The sequence below is a fragment of the Lissotriton vulgaris genome, chromosome 10 (genome assembly GCF_964263255.1).
Source record: "Lissotriton vulgaris chromosome 10, aLisVul1.2, whole genome shotgun sequence".
NCBI classification, from domain to species: Eukaryota; Metazoa; Chordata; class Amphibia; order Caudata; family Salamandridae; genus Lissotriton; species Lissotriton vulgaris.
The window spans coordinates 1035760230-1035779401 of record NC_141698.1 but is presented as its reverse complement, the minus strand read 5'-3'; positions in this window follow the sequence as shown (position 1 = coordinate 1035779401).

Below are 19172 nucleotides of genomic sequence, written 5' to 3'. Positions count from 1 at the left end.
CTTAGGGTAGTCTTTCCCTTTTTTTTTGCTTTTGCCTAATTTTTCCCACCTTCTTTTTGGTTGGCCTTAGGTCTCTGGGCACCTTCCCATTGCTAATCAATGCTAAGGTGCAGGTGCTCTCTTCCCTCAACATGGCTGCCACTGACCCCTGCTACTGCAGCGTGGTCTGTTTAGACGCACTCTAGTTGCCAGGAGCTAGCTGGAACCCTTAAATATTGTTGCAATACCAGTTTGCCTGTCTGCCCATAGCTAGAGTGAGGAAGCTCCTGGAACCTTCCAGAATAGGGAAATGGTCACCAACTGCCCACTGCCAACTGCCAACTGCCACTATAAAAGAAAAGGAGGGAACCTTTCCAGTCAGTTGGGGCATCACTTACCTGGGGGACCCTACGCAGGAGACTTAGATGGGAGGGCCTAGTCAGGAACCTATACCACTGGGGGTGACAGGGTTTAGGCGCTGCCTACCAAGCTGTGTGAGGAACACTGAACTAGCCCACTGATCTGGCCCGGCGGGAGGGGAACCCAGGAACTATCTGAAGTGACCTGCTGAGGAAAGCCTTCCACTCACCACCCCCCTCCTCAAGAAACCAAGATTCTAATATCACAGAAGGGCGCCAGAACCAACAAGCGCCAGGAAGAAGCCCCCCTGCGCTATCCAGGACTACTGGGGATCAACCAGGTATTGGGCTGTCTCACCTCTGCGCCCTGTTGCCGTAACCTGGGGCCCCTGCGCTGTCCTACCTTATCCCTTCTGCTGTCCTACTCTGCCTGAGCTGTTAGCCAGCCTGAACCTGAAGTGAAATGGGCTACCTGTGAAGCGCTCTTCCCCCCCTTGGCGCTAGAATGATGACCTGCCTGAACTGGGACTGCTTATCCTGCTCAAGCGATGGGCCCCTGAGGAGTGCTAGATTCCTGCCTCCTGTTGCTGGCCGAGGCGCTGTGGTGATTGTCCCTAGAGCGCCGCGAGGACTGAGCGCCTCCACTGCTAGGCGTTCCCTGCTGGTCCCCTGACGCGCGTTATCACCGAGCGAGCCGCACAACTCACCGCCCCAGTCGAGGAGCTCTGTGAGCCTCGCCTTCCTTGTCGCGGCCCGGCGCGTTCCCAGGGACGCCGGTGCCGCCTTTCTCACCCCCTTCGGCGGCCCTCAGAGCCAGGAGAGGGCCGCCGCGAATTCCTGACAGGCCGCAGTCAGTCTCGCTAGGCCCGAAGCCTGAAACTCTCCTCACGTGAACGGGCGTTGGAAGTGACTCCGCCCCCGCCGCACTCGGATTGGCCACCAGCGTCGTGCCCCCGCAGGCCGTGCTGCCATAGGTGGCTGCAGGAGCACCTCCGCCCTCATTGGATCCCAGGCCCTGCATCCAGCGCGCCTTCAGGCCAATTGGTTCCCGGGCCTCTGACGTTCTCGTGGGCCTGAGAACAGGACGCGACCCTGCGGAGGGCTCCGAGGAGCAAAGGAGCCCACTCTGCCTATCTATACTCTCGGGGCCAGCCCTAGCATTGGCGCGGGGCCCCTTGCAGTCCTGCGGTGCCCCGTAGCCGGCCCCATCAGTGAGACACTCCGGAGGGCTTCGAGGAGGGTAGGAGCCCCACCTCCCTCCAGCAACCGATTCTCCGAAAGGGCCAGAGGAGGGCCGAAGGAAAGAGGTAAAATACCCCGGGGGAGGCCCCGAGATCGCCCCTCCCCGCGGGCGACTGTATTGGGCCCGGTCGGCCCCCCCATTGTTGTGGAAGGGTCACTGCAGGAATGCCAGGCCCCTGAACTCACCCTAGCAATGCGGAGGCCCTAATAACTTTTAAGCCAGAGGAGAACACCCCTGCTAGGAGTATGGTAATGGCTAATGTAGCCGGTATATACAAAATGTTTATCTTTGCCTAATGCCTTGGGTAATGTGGCCTAATGAACTGTTTGCCCTACCTAGAGGAAGTGGTTACCTCTGCTGAACGACCCTTTATGATCCTCATGAAATGTTTTACTCCTACTTAATGGTCGGTTTACTTTTGTCTAATGCAAAGTTTCCTCGATGCCTTTAGTCACTAAGTGAAATTGTTGCTTACATAAGGAAATGGTTATGGATGTTTAATGCAATGTGATTTAAATGTATTTATAAAGAATTCCTTGCAGGTGCTGACTAGGAGCAAGGCTGTTGCCAGGCCTACGGTTATTTAATATTTAATATTTATTTATATAACTATTTATGGCCGAGTGATGAAACACCTGTGCTTTTAAGGGACAAAAAAAGTTATTACTACTGTGATTTTTGATTGCCCAAGATCTTGATCTTAGATAAAACTTACTTATTTGAATCAATAATACTGGTGTGGTCTCAGTCTTTGCGTGCATTTATTGTCTCAGTGGATGCGTGTGCTGTGTAGTCACTTTACACCTAAGCTTTCGGGTGCCTACCCGCTCGAGCCAGGCTACCCCCAGGGAACTGGTGACCCCAGTTCCTACATTTGGTGCCGAGCGGTGGGATCAGGACCTGTGACTATACAGCACCTTCCAGCGGGACAGAGTGCACTGCAATTAGACTAGACACCTATCGTGCAAGCAAGCCTACTCAATTGGCCCCCACTGTCTAACCTGAGCGTGTAGAGACCTGTTTTGACCTAATCCTGCTACCTACATCCTAGAATCTTTCCCTTGATTTATCTGGGTCCCCACCTGGCAAAATGGAGTTCCAGCTAGCCGACCTGAAAGAGTACACAGTGTTGCAGCTAAGGGAATTTTGTCAGGGGATGGGGGTGCCGGTTGGCCGGAGAGCTGCAAAGGAGGAACTCTGTACTGCCTTGAGGGCAAGGGTAAGGGCCCACCCAGAGGGGAGAGGGGATGGGAGACAGGAGGGGCTGTGCGCACCAGGGGGGACGGGTGCTCCAGGAGAGCTACACCTACTTAATGATGAGGTATCTGAAAATGTGTTGCCAGGAAGACGTTCCAGGGCAAGTAGTAGTGATTTTATTTGATATCATTTCATTTCATTTGTGGTTTTGTAAAGCGCTCATATGCTCTTGGGCGTCTTGGCGCTGTAGAAAAGACATGGTGTCCTGAAACTTGGTGAGAGTTGGTTTATCGGGACTTGAACAGCCATGCTTTAACCGCTTTCCTGAATGACATTAGAGAGGTACTGTTTTTAATCACGAGGGGGAGTCGATTCATGTCTTTGGCAGCATATAGTAGGAAGCTTCTGCCCCCCATCTAGTTTGTTTGAACCTAGGAACTTGCATCAGTTTTGCCTGGCTGGACCGTAGGTCTCTTGTGGGGACGTATGGCTTGAGGTGGGTTCTAAGGAACAGACATCCCGAACCTTGGAGCGTCTTATATGTTAAATACAGTGATTTAAATGAGCCAGTGTAGTGTGTCTAGATGGTGCGATATATGCTCTGATCGCGGGATATTTAGTATCAGTCGTGCTGCTGAGTTCTGCAAGCATTGTAATTTGGTCAGGTGTTGGGCTTGCATCCCGGCATATAATGCAGTTCCGTAGTCGAGTCTTGATAGGGCTAAGGTGTTCACCACCGTTTTTCGGGAGTCCATGGGGATGTATGGCACTAGTTTCCTGATCATTTTTAGGATAGACCACATCGTGGATAAAGTTTGTTGGTTTGGGCCTCAAAAGTGAGTCTGTTATCTAGCAAGATGCCTAGATTTTTTACTTTGGTCACCGGTGATGGGCAGTTGCCAAGATCCACCGGCCACCAGTCTGGGGACCAGATTCCTGCATTTGTTCCTAATAGAATAACCTCGCTTTTTTCACTGTTTAATTTTAGGCAGTTTTGCTCCATCCACAGGCTGACCTGCTTCATGCAATTTTTGAAGTTATCTGTTGTGTCTGAGGTGTCGTTTTTAATTGAGACTACAATTTGTGTGTCATCTGCGTATGACACTGGCAGAAAGCCACATGCCCTGATGATTCCGGCTAGTGGTGTTACGTATAGGTTAAAAAGCGTTGGGCTCAACGAAGACCCCTGCGGGACCCCACAGGGGGAGTTGAAGGGTTTAGATTTTTTTCACCCAGTTCCACTGTGAATGTTCTGTTGTCCAGAAAAGATGCCAGCAAATTTCTTGCGTCTTGATGGAGTCCTGCTGCTGTTAGTCGGTCCAGGAGCGTACCATGGTTCACCGTATCGAAGGCCGCCGATAGGTCTAATTATATCAAGGCGGCCTTCCCCCCGGCGTCCAGTACGTTCTTGAGCTCTTCCACTGCCATCAGCAAGGCTTTTTCGGGGCTGTGCCCTTCACGGAAACCGTACTGTGAGGGATCCAGGATGTTTGCTTCAGTAATAAATTGGGCAATTTGTTTATTTAGAGGTTTCTCAACTACCTTGGCACCAATAGGAATTCTAGCTATTGGCCTATAGTTTCCGGGTTCTTCTGGATCCAAGTTGGGTTTTTTCTGCGCCGGGATGCTCCTTCGCTGGAGTCGCTGTGCGCATAATAAATTGTTATAACATAACATAACATAACATAAAGTAGGACTGATGTTGATTTCCAGAGGGCGGGATAAGTGCCTACGTTCATTATGTGTTCCATAAGGCCGATCAGTTGTTCACTGTACAGCTCTGGGAAGAGATGGAGTATTTTTGGTGGGCATGGGTCTGAATATGCCCCGGATTTAGTTGCCATGACTATCTGGTGAACCTGTTTCGCCTCAGGGAGGCAGAATTTGAACTCCGGTTTTGATGTTGTGTTAGGAACTAAGTCCTTAGTTTGGTCATTTTTATCCCCTGTAGGGGTTTGTGGATTGGCCGATTTAAAAGATTCATAGACCCGGGTCACTTTGTCAATAAAAAATTGACCCAGAGTGTTGCAGAACTCTGTAGTGGCTGGCATGTTAGTGTTAGCTTTTACTTTGGATAGTTGTTTTACCGTTGAGAATAATTCTTGACTAGAGTTTTTTGTTCTGAATAAAGTACTGGCTTTTTGCAGTAAAGATCAGTTTTTTGTATATGTTCAGGGAGGTCTTGTATTTGGTTTTGCTATCTGAGTTGTAGCTTATTCTCCATGTCCTTTCAAGTTTCCTGCCTATTCGCTTCTGGGCCCTGAGATTTTCTGAAAACCAGGCTTGGGATGGCTGTTTTTTCCTAAAGGTCGCCTTTTTTAATGGTACTGCTGTTTTTATGGCCGATGTTATCCATTTAGAGATTTGGTCAGTGGCCATGTTACATTCCCCGGTTAGTGTGGGTATATGTGACGCTAGGTGGTCTCGTAGTTTAAGGGGCCGTTCCAGGACCAGTGTAGGTATAAAGTAGGTGTGTCTTATATCTGGGGAGACGCTGTCCCCTCTGTGTTAGCCAGAGTTAAAGAAAATATTAATACTTTATGGTCAGACCAAGGGACGCGGAGGCAGTCCATTATTTTAATGTATTTGTTAGAGGTGAAGATACCGTCTAAGGTGTGTCCTGATTTGTGTGTGTCCGTATGGACTATCTGTTCTAGGGCCAGATTATTTAGTGTATCGGTCAGCGCTGCTGTTCCAGTATTGTCGCTATTTTCAAGATGGAGGTTAAAGTCCCCCAAGATGGTAAAGTCAGGGTATTGCACGCTGGATTCTACGAAGGGGTTTAGTGAGGCTGTCAGGTTAATTTTGGCTGTAGCCAGTCTATGGACCAAAAGGCCGTTCAAGGTATAGTTTTGTGTTAATTTGATATGGAAGGACAGCGTTTCGCAGTCCGGGGTGCTACCTAGGTCGCAGCTCTTCATCTGTAGTTCATTTCTGACGATGATAGCTAAGCTAGTGGGTCCAGAGGGAGTATGTTGTCGCAGGAGTATGAGGTCAGGAGGGAGGAGAGGCAATTGAGGTGGGAGCTTGCCAAGTTAGAGCACGAGAGGGAGAGAGAGATGGAAGATAAAGAATTTGCATTGGAAGAAAGGAAGTTGGCGCACAAGCTTCAGCTCAAGGAGTTGGAGCTGAGAGCCTTGCAATTGATTGCGCCAGCAGGACCCAATGGTGACAGCGTACCAGGGGCTCAACACAAGCCTAGATTTTGGTTACCTAAGGAGGTGATAGTGAGCTACACTCAGGGGGATGACATCGCCAAGTGGTTGGAGGCGTATGAAGTGACCTTGACAGCCCATGGGGTGCCCGAGAAACACTGGGGAGGTGGCCTATATCGTTACATACCTCCCAATGTCAGGGACACCCTCCTGTACTTAGATAAGGTGGACCAGTTCAGTTATTCCCCCATGAAGAAGGCGCTCCTTAAAAAGTTTGGCCTCAACCCCGAATGGTATCCCCAAAGGTTCTGTGGCAGCCATAAGCTGTCCATGCAGAATTGGGTGGATTTCTTTGATTATGCCTGTAAGGCTTTGCATGGTTGGGTGCGTGGCAGCGAGGTGCATGATTATGTGGGCCTGTACAATTTATTTTTGAGAGAGCACCTCTTGGATAAGTGTTTTCTGGAGATGCACACACATCTGGTGGACCGCAAGCTAACTGATCCCCGTGAGCTTGCAGAGGAGGCGGATACTTGGGTGAGCACCCGGCTGTCACACAAGGGCCCCGGGGGAGATGGCACAAAAGGCAGACAGGGCGTCCCCCAGAAGAAAGAGGGGGGAGATAAAAAGAAGTAGTTCTCACGAGGCCCACAAACTAGACAGTTTGGGAGAGGAGTGGGTACCCCACCTCATTCCAGTTCCCCAAAACCCACTTACCCTGACAAGGGTCAGCAGCCAAAAATTGTCCGGTGCTAGGAATGCAGGGAGGTTGGACAGTACAAGGGGGATCCCCAGGGTCCCAAGAGACCTCCAGCCCCAACAGGTGGCAGGAGTCCCGGGGTGGCTAGTGTAGCGCTTGGGGTGGATCTGCCCCTAGATAGGGAAGGTGAATAGACAGGCCTGACGTTGATTTCACTCGAGGACAGAGAGATGGTCCCAGTGACGTCCTTACCATTGAATACTGCTAAGTACCAGCAGAGGGTGAAGGTTAACGGGGAGGAGGTGGAGCCTCTGAGGGACACAGGTGCCAGCATGACCACCATAGTGAGGCGGGGTATGTAAGGAGGGTTTACCCAAACCTAGTCACTGGGACCTGGGTTCAATAAGTACTAAGAGGGAGGGGTCCCAGCTTAAGTGTGAAGTGATGTGAAAAATATCAAACAATAAATTACACAAACAATAAATGAGTCCACATTGTTTCATTCACCCCTTGGGCGTCTTCCCAATCATCGGGTAAGCAGATTACACCTTCGCACTAAACTCACGTTGTGTGCCCACCAATAATTGTACCCTCAATTGACTGGCTTTTCCCCCCTTTACCCACAGGAACATTCTGATATCGCACTAACCGCTAACAGCATCCCGTGGCAATATTGATTTTTTCCACGCTGTAAGTTAGCTCATTTCAAATCTACCCGTGTCACCATGATTGTGCATGTAGAATCCTATTGTTGGTACCCGGTGATTTATTTGGCCCAATTTTGCGTATTTCAGGCATGAACCTCCTGACAGGATCTAATTAGATGGTGGCTTTCTACCGCGCCCTCCTAACTACGTCACACGGTGATATACCACCCTAAACTATCTCGCGACGGGGATCGCTAGAACCCACCTCTCCTCCGAGACCCTTTTCTCCGTCGCTCGCTTCCACCATTGTGAATTATTCCTTCAAACGGGACTGGCTCCACTCCCAGCCCGGCTACTAATTTAATTGAATTCCAAGTATGACTATCAATGTGTCGATAACGCAACATTCTAATGAATTAACCTTAACTTGCTCAATCGATTGTGTGCCAATTATGGTATAATTATTATGAGGCACGTCCCAATACCTTGAGTTTAACTTTTAATTTTATACACCGAACTAGGTTGCCCGCCCCCCTTCTCTGTCCTGATGAAGACCACACAGCAAGGGCACAACCAATCCCTGCACTAGAGGGTCGAAACGTCGACAACCACCTACTTCACCATCAATTTCACTCCAACATTTATTTCATTCATTGTTATATGTGAAGTATGACTCTTTAATCCAATTGTGATGAACCTTCGGTCCACTACACTGTATATAACTCGGAAATACAGTCTGCTTAATTCATTGATTTTACTGTCACGTACTTCTGTCTATCACCTTATCCTCACCTGAGCACCTACCACTACCTCTCCCCCTATTTTTATTCCTCTCGGGGCACTGTACAACCAATTGCATTATTGATTTGTTCTTGTATATATTCAGTATATCCAGTCCCGTTGTGAATAAAACAATGTGGACTCATTTATTGTTTGTGTAATTTATGGTTTGATATTTTTCACATCACTTCACACTTAAGCTGGGACCCCTCCCTCTTAGTACACCATAGTGAGGCGGCTGGTGTCCACTGAGCAAGTAGTACCTGATGTATTCCATCCGGCGTGTTGGCTGACGGCACTCTGAGCTCCTATCCTGTGGCTCAGGTTCCCTTTGAGTGGGGAGGAGTGAAAGGCCCGTTGAGAGTTGCGATAAGCCCTGCCTTACCAGTGGACTGTCTGCTAGGAAACGACCTGGAGCAAACCGCCTGGAAAGAGGTGGAGTTTAAGGCCCACACTGAGATGCTGGGGTTACCAGGATGGACTTGCGTGGTCACGCGGTCCATGGCTGCCCGGCAAGGAACTCAACCCGGGTTGGAGCCTGAGACATCTGCCCAACCCAATGCTGGTCCTGAAGAGGAGGATGTTGTGAAGGACACACCTCGTGTGATGGATGGGGAGCCTGTGGAGGTACCCCCGGAGTCCGTGGAGGTGGATGTTGTTCCTGTGGGGGGCTTGCCGACCCTTGCCGAGTGGCATGTGGAAGGAGGGCTTACCCGGGAGGAATTCTCCCGGGCGCAAAAGGAGTGCCCCACGCTTGAAGGCATGCGGCGACAGGCTAAAGCCCAAGCGACCGATCAGGAGACCGGCAGTTTTCACGTGTACTGGGAGGATGGCCTTCTTTACAGTGAGCCTTAGGTTCCCATGAATGGATCCTCGAGGGCCTTAGTGGTCCCCCAATGCTACCGGGCCTTCTTATTGGAACTGGCGCATGAAATTCCTTTGGCTGGACACCTGGGCCAGGACAAAACCTATGCGCGGCTGGTCCCATTTTTTTATTGGCCCAGGATGAGGGTTGCCTCTGACACTTACTGTAATACCTGCAAGACTTGTCAGGCCAGTGGCAAGACTGGGACTAAAGTGAAGGTCCTTTTGGAACCGCTCCCGGTGGTCGGGACCCCTTTTGAGCGGGTCGGAATCAACATCGTTGGGCCGTTGGACCCTCCGACCTCTGCGGGACACCGGTTCATCTTGGTGTTAGTGGACCACACCACTCGGTACCCGGAGGCTATCCCTCTGAGGACTGTCACTGCACCTGTGGTGGCGCGGGCCCTGATGGGGATTTTTACCAGAGTGGGATTCCCCAAGGTGGTGGTGTCAGACAGGGGCACGAACTTCATGTCGGCCTACCTGCAGGCCATGTGGAAGGAGTGCGGAGTGACCTACCGGTTCTCCACTCCTTACCACCCCCAGACTAACGGGCTCATAGAGCGCTTCAACAAGACCTTGAAGGGGATGATCCGGAGCCTGCCAGAGGACTTGAAGCAGAAATGGGACATCCTCCTCCCTTGCCTGCTGTTTTCGTACCGCGAGGTACCACAGAAGGGAGTCGGATTCAGCCCCTTTGAACTGCTCTATGGCCATCCCGTTAGGGGCCCCTTCAGCCTTTGTCAAGGAGGGGTGGGAGAAGACTTCGAAGAAGCTTCCCTGTGATGTCGTCAGCTACATGCTGGCATTCCGCAGCCAGATGGCCAAGCTATGGAAGGAAGCCTCAGACAACTTGGAGGCTAGTCAAGCCGTCATGAAGGAGTGGTATGACCGCAACGCTCGGACAGTGGAGTTGGACGCTGGACAGAAGGTGTGGGTCATGGAGCCTGGGGAGCTTAGTGCCCTCCAGGACTGGTGGACTGGTCCGTACGAAATTGTGGAGCGTCGAGGTCAGTCTACCTATGTCGTTGACTTAAAGACCCCCCATCAGCCCCATCGGGTGCTCCACGTCAACCGCCTGAAGCCTCACCATGAGCGATCTGAGCTTGCTCTCCTCCTGGTGACGGATGGGAGCGAGGAGGAGGAGAGTGAGCCTCTTCCTGACCTTCTGGTGGCCCAGGAGAAGGATGGTTCAGTGGAGGGAGTTGTCCTCTCCCCATCCTTGACCTCGAGCAACAGAGGGACTGGCGCCAGGTGTTGGAGCAGTACGCCTTGTTGTTCTCCATCACGCCTGGAATTACACATCTGTGTACCCATGATGTGGACACAGGGGACAGTCCGCCTGTAAAAACCAAGTCTTACCGGCTGTCCGATAAAGTCAAGCACAGCATCCAGGGTGAAGTGGCCAAAATGCTGGAGCTGGGGGTGATCGAACCTTCCAGCAGCCCTTGGGCTAGTCCAGTTGTGTTGGTGCAGAAAGCGGCTGCACCGGCCACCACACCAGAACTTCGGTTCTGTGTGGACTATCAAGGATTGAACTCTGTCACCAAGACAGACGCTCCCCCGATCCCAAGGGCAGATGAGCTGATTGACCGGCTGGGAGCAGCCCGGTACCTCAGCACCATTGATCTAACATCAGGGTACTGGCAGATTGCCATGGCCGATGGAGCAAAGGAGAAAATAGCGTTCTCCACCCCCGAGGGCCACTTCCAATTCAGAGTGATGCCCTTCGTACTCAAGAATGCTCCAGCCACCTTCCAGCGGTTGGTGAACCAGGCGCTGTCTGGCCTGGAGTCCTTCTCAGCGGCGTACATGGATGACATAGCTGTCTTCAGTAGCTCCTGGGAGGACCATCTGCAGCATCTCCAGGAGGTACTTCAGGCCTTGCAACGTGCTGGCCTGACCATCAAGGCTAGCAAGTGCCAGATTGGACAGGGATATGTTGTCTTCCTGGGACTCCTGGTGGGTGGGAGTAAGGTGCAACCCTTCCATGCCAAAATTGGGACCATCTTGGCTTGGAGCTTTCCTCGGCCTCACTGCACTGGCTATTACCGCCGGTTCGTCAAGGGATATGGTACCATCGTAGCCCCCTTGACTGAGTTGACGTCTAAGAAGCAGCCACGAAAAGTGATCTGGACGGCTGCTTGCTAAGAGGCATTCGAGACACTGAACCACGCGATGTGCACCGCTCCGGTGCTTGCAACACCTGATTTCACAAAGGAATTCATTGTGCGGACGGACGCCTCTGAGCATGGCATAGGCGCTGTGCTTTCGCAACTCAACAACGATGGCCAAAACCAACCTGTGGCCTTCATCCCCAGAAGACTCCTCCATTGGGAACGGCGATGGAGTACCATCGAGCGAGAAGCCTTCGCTATGGTCTGTGCCTTGAAGAAGTTGAGGCCATACCTGTTTGGCTCTCACTTCCTGATTCAAACCGAACCCTTCCCCGGCTCATGCAGATGAGAAACGAAAACCCCAAGTTGCTAAGGTGGTCCATTTCCCTACAGGGGATGGACTTTCGGGTGGAACATCGGCCCGGAGTTGCCCACGCCAATGCTGACGGTCTCTCCCTGGTTTTCCGCCTTAGTGACGAGAACTCCCTAGAGGCTGGGTAGCTCTCCCCACTTTCAGCTGGGGGGTCGCATGTTAGACCTGTCAGCCTTAGGGTGGTCTTTCCTTTTTTTCCGCTTTTGCCTCATTTTTCCCACCTTCTTTTTGGTTGGCCTTAGGTCTCTGGGCACCTTCCCATTCCTAATCAATGCTAAGGTGCAGGTGCTCTCTATTCTCCCAACATGGCTGCCATTGACCCCTGCTACTGCAGCGTGGTCTGTTTAGACGCACTCTAGTAGCCAGGAGCTGGCTGGAACCCTTAAACATTGTTGCAATACCAGCTTGCCTGCCTGCCCATAGCTAGAGTGAGGCAGCTCCTGGAACCTTCCAGAATAGGGGAGTGGTCACCACCTGCCCACTGCCAACTACCAACTGCCACTATAAAAGAAAAGGGAGGGAAACTCTCCAGTCAGTTGGGGCATCACTTACCTGGGGGACCCTGCTCAGGAGACGTAGGCGGGAGGGCCAAGTAAGGAACCTTTACCACTGGGGGTGACAGGGTTTAGGCGCTGCCCACCAAGCTGTGTGAGGAACACTGAACTAGCCCACTGATCTAGCCCGGCGGGAGGGGAACCCAGGAACCATCTGAAGTGACCTGCTGAGGAAAGCCTTCAACTCACCACCCCCCCTCCTCAAGAAGCCAAGATTCTAATACCACAGAAGGGCGCCAGAACCAACAAGCGCCAGGAAGAAGCCTCCCTGCACTATCCAGGACCACTGGGGATCAACCAGGTATTGGGCTGTGTCACCTCTGCACCCTGTTGCCATAACCTGGGGCCCCTGCGCTGCCCTGCCTTATCCCTTCTGCTGTCCTACTCTGCCTAAACTGTTAGCCAGCCTGAACCTGAAGTGAAATGGGCTACCTGTGAAGCGCTCTTCCCCCCTTGGAGCTAGAACGCTGACCTGCCTGAACTGGGACTGCTTATCCTGCTCAAGCGCTGGGTCCATGAGGAGCGCTAGATTCCTGCCTCCTGTTGCTGGCCGAGGTGCTGTGGTGATTGTCCCCAAAGCGCCGCGAGGACTGAGTGCCTCTACTGCTAGGCGCTCCCTGCTGGTCCCCTGATGCGCGTTATCACAGAGGGAGCCGCACAACTCACCGCCCCAGTCCAGGAGCTCTGTGAGCCTCGCCTTTGTTGTCGCGGCCCGGCGCGATCCCAGGGACACCGGCGCCGCCTTTCTCAACCCCTCGGCGGCTCCCGGAGTCAGGCGACTGCCGCCGCGAATTCCTGACAGGCCGCAGTCGGCCTCGCTAGGCCCGAAGCCTCAAACTCTCCTCCCGTGACGGGGCATTGGAATTGACTCCGCCCCCGCCACGCTCGGATTGGCCACCAGCGTTGTGTCCCCGCAGGCCGCGCTGCCATAGGAGGCTGCGGGAGCACCTCTGCCCTCATTGGATCCCAGGCCCTGCCCCCAGCGCACCTTCAGGCCAATTGGTTCCCGGGCCTCTGACGTGCTTGTGGGCCCGAGAACAGGACGCAACCCTTCGGAGGACTCCAAGGAGCCCTCTCCGCCTATCTATACCCTCGGGGCCGGCCCTAGCATCGGCGCAGGGCCCCGTGCAGTCCTGCGGTGCCCCGTAGCCGTCCCCATCAGTGAGACACTCCAGGGGGCTTCTAGGAGGGCAGGAGCCGACCCCCCCCCTCCCCTCCAGCAACCAAACCTCCGAAAGGGCCCGAGGAGGGCCGAAGGAAAGAGGTAAAACCCCCCGGGGAGGCCCCGAGATTGCCCCTCCCGCGCGGGAGACTGTGTTGGGCCCCGTCGGCCCCCCATTGTTGTGGAAGGGTCACTGCAGGAACGCCAGGCCCCTAAACTTACCCTAGCATTGCGGAGGCCCTAGTAACTTTTGAGCCAGAGGAGAACACCCCTGCTAGGAGTATGGTAATGGCTAATGTAGCCGGTATATACAAAATGTTTATCTTTGCCTAATGCCTTGGTTAATGTGGCCTAACGAACTGTTTGCCCTACCTAGAGGAAGTGATTACCTCTGCTGAACGACCCTTTATAATCCTCATGAAATGTTTTACTCCTACTTAATGGTCGGTTTACTTTTGTCTAATGCAAAGTTTCCTGGATGCCTTTAGTCACTAAATGAAATGGTTGCTTACATAAGGAAATGGTTATGGATGCTTAATGCAATGTTATTTAAATGTATTTATAAAGAATTCCTTGCAGGTGCTGACTAGGAGCAAGGCTGTTGCCAGGCCTACGGTTATTTAATATTTAATAATTTTTTATTTAAGTATTTATGGCCGAGTGATGAAACACCTGTGCTTTTAAGGGCCGATAATAAGTTATTACTACTGTGATTTTTGATTGCCCCGATCTTGATCTTAGATAAAACTTACTTATTTGAAGACCCCAGTTCCTACATAGGGGCTCATGTCCGGTCTCAGTGGCGAAGGAATGAGTGTGGGACGGTGTGTCCATGGTGCCCGAAACCCAGTCTCAGGGCCTGGAGCGTTCCTTAAGGGAACACCAGGTTGAGGAGGATCTCCTAGTGTCTGTTGAACGGGGAGTGCCTGTAACCGGGCCTCCATCAGTGCTGGTGTCTGGCAGTGCCACTCCAGTTGTACATATGAATCATCTAGCCTGACTAGTGTAGTTCCAATAGAACCCTGTCATGCAGGACCTAGGCTGTTTACAGATAACATATACTGTGGGTCTGGTGGCAGACTGACTCCGTACACCCCCGCTGCATATATTAGCCTTTGGGTGAAAGGTTTAGTCCATAAAAGGCTGCAGTCCTTATAAGGCGTGATGTACTTATAAGGCATTCTGTCATTATTTGGAGTTATGTCCTTATAAGGCTCGTTCATATGAAACAACGGAAACTGATGTAGAGAAAGTATGCGATGTTCCTTGGAGCTATATTAGGGTACCGATATGAAATATAACATCTGTTCTTACTGGAGCTGAAAAGAGCTAATTGATATGAATGAGGTGGTTTTGTGTGTTCCATGTAGAGGTAACACCAAGTCCCTATATCATTCCATCTCCCATTTACCATCCCATTCTCCTTTCCCTTTTGTGTGATCAGTTGAATGGTCCTTTACCTGTCCATCCTCTTCTTTGGTGAAGAAGTTGACTGAGAGAACATTGTGAATGTGTGAATGTGTGACGGCTCCTTGACTGGCAAATGCTATGCTGTGCAGGGACAGTCATGTGACAGCCGTGCTCTTGCACTGGAGAATTATAGCTGACGTCCACCTTTATGCCCTGATTTTGACAGACTCTTCCCAAGTTCCCTGCAGTTTTCCATGGACACGTTCCACAAGCTTTACCTGACCAAATGTATCCATGACAAACCCTGAGAGTGCAGTAGTGTTAAATTGTTTGCAATGCCCGTTAGATCAGAAATTTAGTTTTTGTGCAAAATCAAATCTACAACAAGACTTGCAATGAAGGTGTCTGTGGTGTCACAATGTCGCCACTATGTGATGTTCATGCCTTGCTAATATGAAATTTGAGCTCTAATTTAGAATGAGTTCTACTTTGTAAATGGCATTCTATGTTTGGAATGAGAGTTCTAATTAGGAAATAAAAGAATTCCATTAGAATGCAGATTGGAACCACACTTCTAATTTGGATAGTCAGAACTGAGTTTGGAATGCAAATTCTACCCTTAGAATGCCTCTTGCGCAAAACATAAAATGTTTTTTCAGGTTCAAGCAGCAGCTGTGTATGATGTCTAAGGTTCATTTTGTGAGTAGTAATGAGCGGATTCTAAGGCTACAGTTTTGTTGGGCACCTCGTCTCCCCTGGGTACCCAGAACTTCCTTCTATTGACTGAATGGGTGCGATGCTCTTGAAGCTATGTAGAGTCACACAAGGAGTCTATGGCAAGCCGGGCCAGCACAGAGGCATTCACACAGATGAAGACTCAGAGCCCAGCCATAAGGCCACTGCCAGGCTCTGCCAGTCAGTGCAGAAGAAAGATGCAGCGTGTCTTCTAATTCTTAGATCCCACCCTGCCATTTGAATACCTGAATCACACCTGTGAAATGGGCAGAGCAGATAAGAGGAAACAGAATGAAATGCTGTACATTCCTGTGCAGTGCACTAGGTCAGTCTCACCAGTTCCTTAACAGATTCTGTTACGATGGGTTTGAAGGACATTCTTTTTGGCAGCGACATTGAAAGATGACTATTGGTAATTATTGACCTCAGTGGCTACAACATCTGCAGAATAATCCAGACAGAGAGAAATTCTGAAACAAATCCTCTGACAGCTTCTGTCTGTCTAGGAAGGTTCAAACTAAAAGTCTGCACGCAATAAGAGAACACAGGAAACCTTAATAATTAGTTAATTGTTTCTGACTTCCTTCCCTCAATCTTTTGGTTCTGTGATGTCATGTTACAGACGGGCTTACTCCTATCAACATAATGTAACACTGGTCTCTCCATGCAGCCATAGCCAGTGATGCCTGTAGTGTGAGTGCAGTGTGTGGGCTAGCGTATGAATGGTGTGAATGCGGTGTGAATGGGGCACTCAGACTGACAGGAGCTTGCCTGGTTCCTTCAGGGGGAGAAATCAGGAAGCAAACCTTGTGCACGCAGCAGCCAGTGAGAAGGCAGTCAAATGCACTATGACGTGGGGGTGCAAGGACCAGTCGGTGTGGTATGGCCAAATAAGAAGCTGTTTCCCGGGTTCTCAAGTAGGGAAATTGAATTTTGCCCTGAGCTCAACAAGCCCGTAGCACTGCCCCTATCTGGAGCTGGACACCGGATCTCTGATCTGATGAGAAGCAGGGTAGCCCCCTGAATGACGTTGTGAATGGTGTGAATACAGCCGCGGCCGGTAGTGGGAGTACCGGCCGGGCAGTGACGTTGGGAGGGGGAGGGGCAAGGTGGGGGGTAGTAATGTATGGATTACGGAGTTTAACAGGTAAGTAAACATATACATAAATAAAACAAATTTTGTTGCGTGCACTGCATCAGCAAATGCGATGCAGTGCGCGCAACAATTTTTTTTTTTATATGTTTACTTACCTGTTAAACTCCGTAATCCATACATTACTACCCCCACCCTGCCCCCCCTCCCCACGTCACCGCCTCGGCCGGTACCCTCACTGCCCCGCTGCTGGGTGAATGTTCAGTAGCAAAGGTCAAAACCTTGGCGTGGTGCTTCTGCTCACAAGTGTACCCATGAACTTGTGCTAATTTGACCTATTTTGGAGGAAAGTGGATCGTGCATTGGCTTTGATTTCTTTGTCTTTCTGTTCTGTGTTTTTCTCCGAACTGCTTTCTTGTCCTTTAATGTTGCCTTTCTCACTTTTACTTTCTAAATCTCACTTCATTCTCTTCATACATTCTTTTATTCCTTCATTGTTCAATTTTATGGGTTTTGCCTACTCATTTGTTTAGTCTTGTATTTTATTCTTTCATCCTGTATAGGCTTCCAACTTTCCTCATTGCTTTTTTTCTATTTTGTATCTTGGACTTTCTCTTGTCCAGAACATTTTCTTTTCTCATTCTTACTGTATCTGTTCTCTTATTCCAACTTCCATACTTTCTTTTTATTTCCTAGTTCTTCTTTATGTTGTCTTTATTTTATCCTTTCTAACATTTTATGTGTTTCCATATTGTTACTTTTACCACTCTTTACTTCATTACTTTCTTGTATCAATACTTCATGTCTTCAATTTTACTCAACGTTCTCACTTTATACCTGCTGTTTTGTTTCTCGTCTTCTCACTCTGACATTCTTTTTATTTCATGGTTGATTATTTTCAGTGCAGTTCCCAATTTGTTTTATTTTAGGTGTTTCTTTTTACAAATGGGACAAAGATATCTTAATTTGTTAGGGGATGACTTTTGAATCACCAATAGAATGGGGGACCTAGAAGATGTGATAGCAATTTTAGATGTTGCCACTAACTTGTAAGCAGTGAACCCTATCCTGGCAGCATTGAGCTGTATATTATATCTGTTCTGCATCTTACCAGAGTAGCTGTTTGAGTTACTTGAATCAAGATGGAACTGGACAAAAGGACCTACTTAAGACTTTGTGTTCAACAGAAGTAGAAAGACACTGAAAGATGAGACCAAAATTAAAAATTTGAAAGCCCTGCACCTGTCCTTAGAGGGGACAGTATCTGAGAGGAGCTTCTCGGCACTGCAAGAACTGTGAGATATAAAGAGGGGTGGAAAGTAAACCTTTGAGCTATTCTGAGTCTGCAGTGAAGGCGGCCACTTACATTTTTTTATTGTATAGTCTGCTTTGATTTTTAGACCATGTGTAGAGTCTTATTGCTGTAATAAGAAATGTGTACAGGTGTTGGAACCTCTGTAAAGCAAGTCAGGATTAGGCCCTGATACAGTATCAAGGAAAAAAGCATGGTAAAGCCAATCGGTCTGACACTAGCTGGCAGTCTTTTCATTTTGCCAATTCTTATTTTGTTTTCTTATTTTTGTTTTATAGTAGGGAGTGTTTTTTTTCTTACTCTCACCACCTTTCTTACTTCTGTTTTCTTTGTCTTCCACCTCGGTTCAAACCTGGTTTGTTTGTGTTTGCCTTCAGAGAGGACGTAGTCTGGAAGTTCAACTGGATGGTTCTAATGAGGAGCAGGGTCAAGACTGATTTGCCAAAGGCAAGGTATAAACCGAGGTGGCACGGTGAGCAAAAGAACCATTAACGGGGATGCTACCCGCATGAGTGCCTGTGGTTAGATTACTTTCATGCATTCCTCCCATCACCATTTGAGAGAACTTTACATGGACCAATTGTATGAAGCCTATATTTTCAATCCTAGAAACCCACATAGCCATAAGTTGAAAATGTTGCTTCAGTATATTCATAATGATTTTGATATTTGGAGGGGAACTGAGAAAACCTTTTGGCATTTGTTTTATCTCTCAACAACTGTAATCCTGACTTACAGATCGCACTCGAATGCAGAAATAAAAAGACAATTGTATGAGAAAAAGTATCTTAAGATCAGGACAAAAAACAAAGAGTTTCAATACTGTCTAATGCAAACCTGCCCAGTAAAACTCAATCGCCATTTGTTAGCTTTCATTCCAGGGCGGTGAGAGATAACTTGTCCTTGTTCTGCTTCTCAGGTTTGGTGGATGTGATTAATCATGAGTGACGTCTTGGATTGAGATTCCTGTGTGATAAAGTGTGGTTTCTGTATGGTAGAAGTATGTGGTCTTGCAGGGGAGCCTTACAGTGCAATACTGATAAAATATGCAAAGATGGAACCCGGGTACTGTCTCAGTAGACCTGCTCTCAGTGTACTCTCTAAGTATACCTTCTATCAGTCCTGGTGGAGTGACAAGGAGCCTACAGGCTACTTAGAGGAACAATTGTGAAGCTTTTCAGCAACATGAACAATAAGTTATTGACACACATTGAGAGGATTCCAACACAACTTTAGAAAAATGTCTCTGATTTTGATATATTTTTAGATCCAAAAATGAAATCAATATATACAGTATGACCAGAGCTATCAGTTTTCAAACAATAAATAAATCAATACTTTGCAATGCGAAAAATATTAACGTTATGTTCAGTGGGAAAACACATATATGCAGTTGATACTTTAAAGGGTGAGTTCAATGGAACCCACTCGGAGTTAAGGTCTCTGAAGGTCTAAGAACAGTTCATAGCAGCTAGCACAATTTTACTTCTTT